Raw genomic sequence first — 8,832 nt, 5'->3', positions numbered from 1 at the left:
ACATGCTTGTCATCCCAGCTACTTGGGAGGTTGAGGCAGGAGAATCGATTGAATGGGAGGTGGAGGTTGCAGTGAGCTGAGATCACACCGTTGCACTACAGCTTGGGCAACAAGAGTGAAACTTCATCTAAAAACAAATGAGCCAGGTGTGGTGGCTCACGCCTGTGATCCCAGCACTTTGGGAGGACAAGACGGGCAGATCACCTGAGGTCAGAAGTTTGAGACTAGCCTGGCCAACATGGTAAAACCCCATTTCTACTAAAAATACAAAAATTGGCCAGGCGTGGTAGCTTACACCTGTAGTGCTAGCTACTCTGGAGGCTGAGGCCCAAGAATTGCTCAAACCCGGGAGGTGGAGGTTACAGTGAGCTGAGATCACACCACTGCACTCCAACAGAGTGGCAACAGAGTGAGACTCAGTCTCAAACAAACAAAAAACTCAATGATAAACTCCTTACACAAAGACACATCTAAAATAAAGTGAAAACAAGGTTTGAAAAATTACCTTTTAAGAATAACTTAGTAGAGGGAAGTAGAGGTGAAGAGAAGTTGGATAATATGCACAAAAATACAATTTGATAGAAGGAATAAGTTCTAGTCCAATAGTATAGTAGGGAAATCATAGTTAACAACAATTTAGTGTATATCTCAAAATAGCTAGAGGAGAATTGTAACATTCCCAACACAAAGAAAAAACAAATGTTTCAGGTAATGGATATCCTCATTCCTCTAACTTAATCATTACACATTGCACACATGTATCAAAACATCACATGTACTCTCAAAATATGTGTAACTATAATATATCAATTTTTAAAAGACAGAAGAACAGGATTTAGGCCCAGTTTACCAGTGAAATCCTTCAAGTGTCTAAGTTATTAAGGATCAGTTGCCGGGCACGGTGGCTCAAGCCTGTAATCCCAGCACTTTGGGAGGCCGAGACGGGAGGATCACGAGGTCAGGAGATCGAGACCATCCTGGCTAACACGGTGAAACCCCGTCTCTACTAAAAATACAAAAATGAGCCGGGCATGGTGGCACATGCTTGTCATCCCAGCTACTTGGGAGGTTGAGGCAGGAGAATCGATTGAATGGGAGGTGGAGGTTGCAGTGAGCTGAGATCACACCGTTGCACTACAGCTTGGGCAACAAGAGTGAAACTTCATCTAAAAACAAATGAGCCAGGTGTGGTGGCTCACGCCTGTGATCCCAGCACTTTGGGAGGACAAGACGGGCAGATCACCTGAGGTCAGAAGTTTGAGACTAGCCTGGCCAACATGGTAAAACCCCATTTCTACTAAAAATACAAAAATTGGCCAGGCGTGGTAGCTTACACCTGTAGTGCTAGCTACTCTGGAGGCTGAGGCCCAAGAATTGCTCAAACCCGGGAGGTGGAGGTTACAGTGAGCTGAGATCACACCACTGCACTCCAACAGAGTGGCAACAGAGTGAGACTCAGTCTCAAACAAACAAAAAACTCAATGATAAACTCCTTACACAAAGACACATCTAAAATAAAGTGAAAACAAGGTTTGAAAAATTACCTTTTAAGAATAACTTAGTAGAGGGAAGTAGAGGTGAAGAGAAGTTGGATAATATGCACAAAAATACAATTTGATAGAAGGAATAAGTTCTAGTCCAATAGTATAGTAGGGAAATCATAGTTAACAACAATTTAGTGTATATCTCAAAATAGCTAGAGGAGAATTGTAACATTCCCAACACAAAGAAAAAACAAATGTTTCAGGTAATGGATATCCTCATTCCTCTAACTTAATCATTACACATTGCACACATGTATCAAAACATCACATGTACTCTCAAAATATGTGTAACTATAATATATCAATTTTTAAAAGACAGAAGAACAGGATTTAGGCCCAGTTTACCAGTGAAATCCTTCAAGTGTCTAAGTTATTAAGGATCAGTTGCCGGGCACGGTGGCTCAAGCCTGTAATCCCAGCACTTTGGGAGGCCGAGACGGGAGGATCACGAGGTCAGGAGATCGAGACCATCCTGGCTAACACGGTGAAACCCCGTCTCTACTAAAAAAATACAAAAAACTAGCCGGGAGACGTGGCGGGCGCCTGTAGTCCCAGCTACTCGGGAGGCTGAGGCAGGAGAATGGCCTAAACCCAGGAGGCGGAGCTTGCAGTGAGCTGAGATCCGGCCACTGCACTCCAGCCAGGCAGCAGAGCGAGACTCCGTCTCAAAAAAAAAAAAAAGATTAGTTAATTATTATGTAGTGTATGTCTCTACTGTATAAAATAAGAATTAAAAACTTTCCAAAACATTTTGTGTTTTGTTTGAGACAGGGTCTCATTATTTTTTATTTTTATTTTTTGACTGTCCTAAATTGTTTATTAGGTATGAATTTTACGAACTTTACTTATTTCAGTGGCAACGGTGGAGCTGAGAGTATCAAGTTTTCTCCAACCTGCACGACGAGACCCACAAATCGTGTGGTGGAACTTAAGGCCCTTTCCAAGGCCATGGCTCTTGCGGCCTGCAGCTGTCAGCCCACGTGTCTCCCTGGGCTTGTAGACTGGTTGGTGATCCACTGGGTGTCAGGATTTCCTCTGATAGCTTTATGCAGTGCATCAATGAGGATAACCTCAAAAAATTTGTATGTGGAATCTTCAACCCAGTAAGAATTCAGGACTCTTAGAGCCCCACAGTGGTGTCCAGCTTGCTCCGCTGCAATGGACTGAGGGTTCAGGCAAAGTTTAGCTGGTTAACACCATGATGTGCAGGCTTGCTGTAAGTTGCACCCTTAGGAACTGGGTGTTTTTGGCCACCACTGCTAACACAAATCCTATATATAATGTAACCTAGCTTGGCCTTGTAGTTCAGTCGGCACACTTTATGGGGCCGGGTGGACTGGGGAGCCCTGCAGAGAGCAGAGAGCTGGCAGTACTGCCATCAGCGGACCCTCAGAAGAAAGTGCATGAGATCAGACTGCTTCACCCTCCATAGCTCCTGGATGTACTTGTATGCACTCACTGTGGCTTACCTGATGGCTGCTGCCAGACAGAAAGGCAGGGTCTCACTCTTTTGCCCAAGCTGGAGTGCAGAGGTGCGATCATGGCTCACTGCAGCCTCGATCTCCTGGGCTCCAGCCTAAGTCTCCCGAGTAGCTAGGACTACAGGCATGCACCACCATGCCTGGCTAATTTTTGTATTTTTTATAGAGTCAGGGTCTCACTATGTTGTACAGGCTGGTCTCAAACTATTGGGCTCAAGCAGTCTTCTCTCCTTAGCCTCCCCAAAGTGCTGGTATTACAGGCATGAGCCACCACACCCAGTCAAAATATTTTCTGAAAGAAAACAAAATCAGAGGCCAGGCACAGTGGCTCACACCTGTAATCCCAGCACTTTGGGAGGCCGAGGTGGGCAGATCACTTGAGGTCAGGAGTTCCAGACCAGCCTGGCCAACATGGCGAAACCTTGTCTCTACTAAAAATATAAAAATTAGCTGGGTGTGGTGGCATGCACCTGTGGTTGCAGCTACTCAGGAGGCTGAGGTAAGAGAATCACTTGAACCTGGGAGGCAGAGGTTGCAGTGAGCCAAAATTGCACCACTGCACTCCAGTCTAGGTAACAGAGTGAGATTCTGTCCAAAAGAAAGAAAGAAAGCAAGAAAGCAAGCAAGCAAGCAAGAAAGAAAGAAAGAAAGAGAGAGAGAGAGAGAGAAGGAAGGGAAGGGCAAGGAAGGAAGCAAGGAAGGAAGGGAAGAGAAGAAAGGAAGGGAAGGAAGGAAGGGAAGGAAGGAGATAAGGAAAGAAAGAGAAAAAGAAAACAAAATCAGAAGAGTCAGACACCAAGAACCAAGCAAATAGCCCATAAAATACTTTTTAAAATAAAATATATATTTAAAAATTTGGTTAATGAATCAAGAAAAAGAAATAAAGGTCTTCTTTTTAAAGTTACAAAGGTAACTAATAGAATTAAGTAGGGAATGTAAAGAGGTTAAATTGTCATACTCTTGTTGGGGAACTCACGGATGTTGTATATTTGTAGATCAACAAATAAAAGAGTTGCCACTGCAGCCAACATCTGTGGGGAATTTTGGTGCAGCGTCCAGCCACTCCACTCACAGTGACAGCTCCGAGTTCTGTTTGAATATCTACCCTTTCCCAACCCTGTTCCACATGGTGCGGGTGGAGTTGTCTCAAATTCAGCTTATCTGTTCCTGCCCAATGAGTCAACCACGCGGTTTAGAGAGCTTTTGCCTCTGGCCCAGGACTCTGTACCTGCAAAACCTTTTTTCCTTTTGCAGGAGACGTCCCTGTGAAATAGGGTATGTTTAATACTAAGGGAAGCTCTGGGTACTGTTTTATTTCTGTGTTTATGGGTTTGATGTTCTTCCTCATTTATCAGAAGAAGGAATGGCCTCTTGCCTAGATGGGCCAGAGAAGGCCCTAGTCCTTACTATGGGAAAAGACTCCTGGTGGATGGGATGCGGGAAAGGAACAGGACGTTTGTTGTCAGCACCCTGTGGCAGACACTGCCCATATGCCATGCACAACCCCTTGGCATGCACCCTTACACACTGAGCGCTGGTTACTGCAAACACCTCCAAGTCCTCCTCTGCCGGAAGGTTCTCTTTCTCCCTCTCTCTCTCCCCCTTCCTCCTTCCCGCCCCCACCCCTTCCTGAAGGGCAAGCTAGGCTGGCAAATAGGGCAAGCTGAAAGTTCTCTATCAATGATAGATAAGGAGCTGTCGGGTTCACACTGCAGCTTTCCCGCCGCTCTGTTGGGAGAACTCTGAAGCATCTTCTACACCGTCTCCCAAGCTCTCCAGGAGGAGTGGGCTCCAGGTGCCCGCAGAGATAACTTGCTGATAACGCAGCTTTCTTTTTGCTTTTCTTTTTTGTTTTTTCTTTTTCTTTCTTTTTCTTTTTCTTTTTTTGAGACGGAGTCTTGCTCTGTCGCCCAGGCTGGAGTGCAGTGGTGCTATCTCGGCTCACTGCAAGCTCCGCCTCCCGGGTTCACGCCATTCTTCAGCCTCAGCCTCCCCAGTAGCTGGGACTACAGGCGCCGCTACCACCACTCCCGGCTAATGTTTTGTATTTTTAGTAGAGACGGGGTGTCACCGTGTTACCCAGGAAGGTCTCGAGCTCCTGACCTCGTGATCCGCCCTCCTCGGGCTCCCAAAGTGCTGGGATTACAGGCGTGAGCCACCGCGCCCGGCCGATAACGCAGCTTTCTTTATTGGCTCTCTTCCTTTTCTTATCTTGTTTCCCTACTCCCTGAAATCATCTCTCAAACTACTTGCAATTGAATACTAGAGTCTGGGAGACCTCACATTAAGATTCATCCAGTCCCAGTCTCTCAGTAAGGGCAGCTGGGTTCTGATCTCCTTGACACAACCCTCCTTCACTTTCCCTCCGTGCACTTCCAGTGGCTCCATTCCAGCTCCAGGGCAGGGCACATGGATCACACCTAGCCAATCAGCATTGATCTTTCACCAGCCACAGGAAATGGCTCAGGGGCACTTTGTGACCGGCTTGGAGCCAATGAGGTGTGAGGAGGCTTTGCGGGTAGAGAGGCCCGCCCTGCTGCCTGTGCACCCGGGAGAAAGAAGCCTGGATCCGCCGCCATCACCTGCCAGCCTGTCTGAAAATGGAGCCAACAAGGAGGGCTGCAGGACGGAGTGAGAAACCAGGCCCTGTGGTAGTGTTTGAGCCCCCGAATCAAGCTGTGCTTCAAGCCAGAATTATTCCTAGAGTTTTCAGTGAAACGAGTCAGGAACTTCCCTATTAAACCCATTTTGAGTTGTGACTAAGATACCTAATGGATACAAGACAGAGAAAGGGCCTTCCCCTGGGTCTCCCTTATGAGAAACAGAGAGAGAGGTGGTTGCTGCCTTGGCTCTGTGGCGGAGCAGGTGCAGTTCAGACAGACGTGGTGGGAAGTGATCTCTGCTTGCGTAGAAGGGGAAACCCACGTGGGCTGCTCCCTTCCCTGGAGGGTGCCAGGCACTCCCAGCCCAGGGGGTCAGGCCCAGCGGAAGGAGGGACTAACGGTATGTTCAGCTGGGGCTCCCTGTAGGAACGCTGAAGCCAGGACGGAACAAAACTGCAAACAGCGCCATACGAACCCTGCACTCACTCTAAACCCAGGTGGGATTGAAAATCGGCAGATCTGGCCGGGCGCAAGTGGCTCATGCCTGTAATCCCAGCACTTTGGGAAGCCTAGGCGGGCGGATCACATGAGGTGAGGAGTTTGAGACTAGTCTGGCCAACATGGTGAAACCATGTCTTTACTAAAAAATACAAACACATGCCTGTAATTCCAGCTACTTGAGAGGCTGAGGTACGAGAATCGCTTGAGCCCAGTAGGCGGAGGTTGCAGTGAGCCGAGATCGCACCACTGCACTCCAGCCTGGGCAATAGAGCGAGACTCAGTCTAAAAAAAAAAAAAAAAAAAAAAAAATATATATATATTATAATAATTAATAATAAATAATAAAGTCGGCAGGTCTTTGCTTTTCTTCTGGGAAAATCTGAACTCGAAAAAGACAAATCAGAAATTACACGAAAGCAGTCTCTCTCCTGAAAGCGATTTTGGGGAAACTGGAAGCCCTTCCTACTCCACAGACCCACCAGTTGGCCCAAGACAGTACTGGGACACGATCTTCCCCCTGCCCAGCGAGGATTGCCCCAAATTAAAATGCCAATGCCTCCACCCCAAGTGGCATTATTGGCTGTTAGTAGACTTTAATACTTACACAAGGGTTATTATAGAATTTCACAGAGCAGATTTTGCAGGGTACAAGAAGTAAGGAACCTGGAAGGGAGGGCTCAGCCACAGAGGATAAAGGATTCAGCACTGGTCACTCCAGTATGGTCAGAGTAGAGGTTAAGACTGATAAGAGGCATGAGGGAGACTCAGAGGACATTCTTCTGTTCAAAGATAAGAAAACTATTTTGCCTGGCAGTTACTTGTACTCTAAGCATATACCTAATTCTCTGAGTCTCACCTTAGGCCAAATCCCACTAACCCATTCATTTACAGATTGTCTTCTGGCTACTTTGCACTACAATGGCAGAGCTAAGTAGTTGCCTCAGAAACTGTATGGCCTGCGATCTCTAAAATATTTGCTATCTGTCCCATTACAGAAAAGGTTTGTTGACTCCTGTAAATCAGTGGTCCTCAAACTTGAGTGTGTTAGATTTCCCCAAGGGCTTGTTTACACACAAATTGCTGAGCCCAGTTGCAGGGTCTGTGATTCACTAGGTCTCAGGTGGGAACCAAGAACAGTTGACCCTTGAACAACACGGGTTTGATCTATGCAGATCCACATATACATAGGTTTCCACATATACATAGATTTCTTTGCCTCTATCACCCTTTATACAGCAAGACCAACCCCTTCTCTTTCTCCTCCTCAGCCTACTCAGTGTGAACATGGTGAGGATGAAGACCTTTGTGGTGATCCATTTCCACTTAATGAATAGTAGGTGTATTTTCTCTTCCTTATGATTTTCTTAATAACATTTTGTTTTCTCTAGCTAACTTTGTTGTAAGAATATAGTAATAATTTATACAGCATACAAAATATGTGTTAATCAACTGGGTTATCTCTAAGGCTTCCAGTCAACAGTAGGGTATTAGTAGTTAAGTGTTTGGGGAATCAAAAGTTAATGCAGCCCTGGCACGGTGGCTCACGCCTGTAATTTCAGCACTTTGGGAGGCCAAGGCAGGTGTATCTCTTGAGGTCGGGAGTTCAAGACCAGCCTGGCCAACATGGTGAAACCCTGTCTGTACTAAAAATACAAGGATTAGCCAGGTGTGGTGGTGCACACTTGTAATCCTAGCTACTTGGGAGGCTGAGACGGGAGGATCACTTGAACCCAGGAAGTGGAGGTTGCAGTGAGCTGAGATCGCACCACTGCACTCCAGCCTGGGCAACAGAGCGAGTCTCCCTGTCTTAAAAAAAAAAAAAAGTTAATTCAGATTTTGGACTGTGCAGGTGGTGGCGCCCCAGCCCCTCCCTCCCTCGTTGTTCAAGGGTCAAATGAATATGTCCATTTCTTTTTTTGTTGGGAGTTGGGGAGTTCCAGTGAAGACAGGAAAACCTGATAGACAAATTCTACAAGAGCTGTAACCTGAATTTCCCTTTCTAACAAGCTCCCAGGTGCTGTTGCTGCTGCTATCCTTGCCATCTCCACATTGAGGCACCTGAGAAAGGGCAAAAGCAAAATAGCAAGAAGTGGCTCAGATCATTCACTCCTGCCTCCTTCTCATTAGCCCAATATTAAAGGCTGGGAAATGCAGCCTCTGGTTAGGCAGCCATGTATCCAGGAAGATGGAAAATAGATTTGAGAGGACAACTAGGAGGCCTAGAGTGCTGCATTATTTTCTAGGGACTTCAAAAAAAAAAAAAAAAAAAAACCACACACACAAAGCCTTAGTTCTCTCTCCTGCTTCATATTCACCTTAGGTAAGCTAGAGGCTAGAGGCTTGTTCCAGGTTGCTCTTGTCCTCACTTTACAACCCAGGTTGAAGGAGCAAGTGCTACAGTTTTCAAATGTTGCTTTTAAAAATTTTGTATTGGCCAGGCTGGGTGGCTCACACCTGTTATCCCAGCACTTTGGGAGGCCAAGGCAGATCACATGAGGTCAGGAGTTCAAGACCAGCGTGGCCAACATGATAAAACCCTGTCTCTACTAAAAGTACAAAAATTAGCTGGATGTAGTGGTGCATGTCTATAATCTCAGCTACTTGGGAGGCTGAGGCAGGAGGATCACTTAAACCCAGGAGGCAGAGGTTGCAGTGAGCCGAGATCGCACCACTACACTACATGCCACTGCACTACAGCCTTGG

The 8,832-nt window shown here is 46.4% G+C and overlaps 1 non-coding gene and 1 pseudogene across 1 annotated transcript; both read right to left on the bottom strand.

The window, feature by feature from the left end:
* Nucleotides 1-2,389: 2,389 nt before the first annotated feature.
* LOC117069087 lies at nt 2,390-4,056 on the bottom strand (annotated as a pseudogene).
* A 4,000-nt stretch (nt 4,057-8,056) lies between these two features.
* Nucleotides 8,057-8,117, bottom strand: LOC117069147. The gene has a single exon (XR_004431397.1). It is a non-coding gene; the product is annotated as a U7 small nuclear RNA (small nuclear RNA).
* Nucleotides 8,118-8,832: the final 715 nt, after the last annotated feature.

Source organism: Trachypithecus francoisi, unplaced genomic scaffold (genome assembly GCF_009764315.1).
Source record: "Trachypithecus francoisi isolate TF-2019V2 unplaced genomic scaffold, Tfra_2.0 Lachesis_group21, whole genome shotgun sequence".
In the NCBI taxonomy this organism is placed as follows: domain Eukaryota; kingdom Metazoa; phylum Chordata; class Mammalia; order Primates; family Cercopithecidae; genus Trachypithecus; species Trachypithecus francoisi.
The sequence above is the reverse complement of the archived record's forward strand: the minus strand, read 5'-3'. Positions and strand labels throughout refer to the sequence as shown.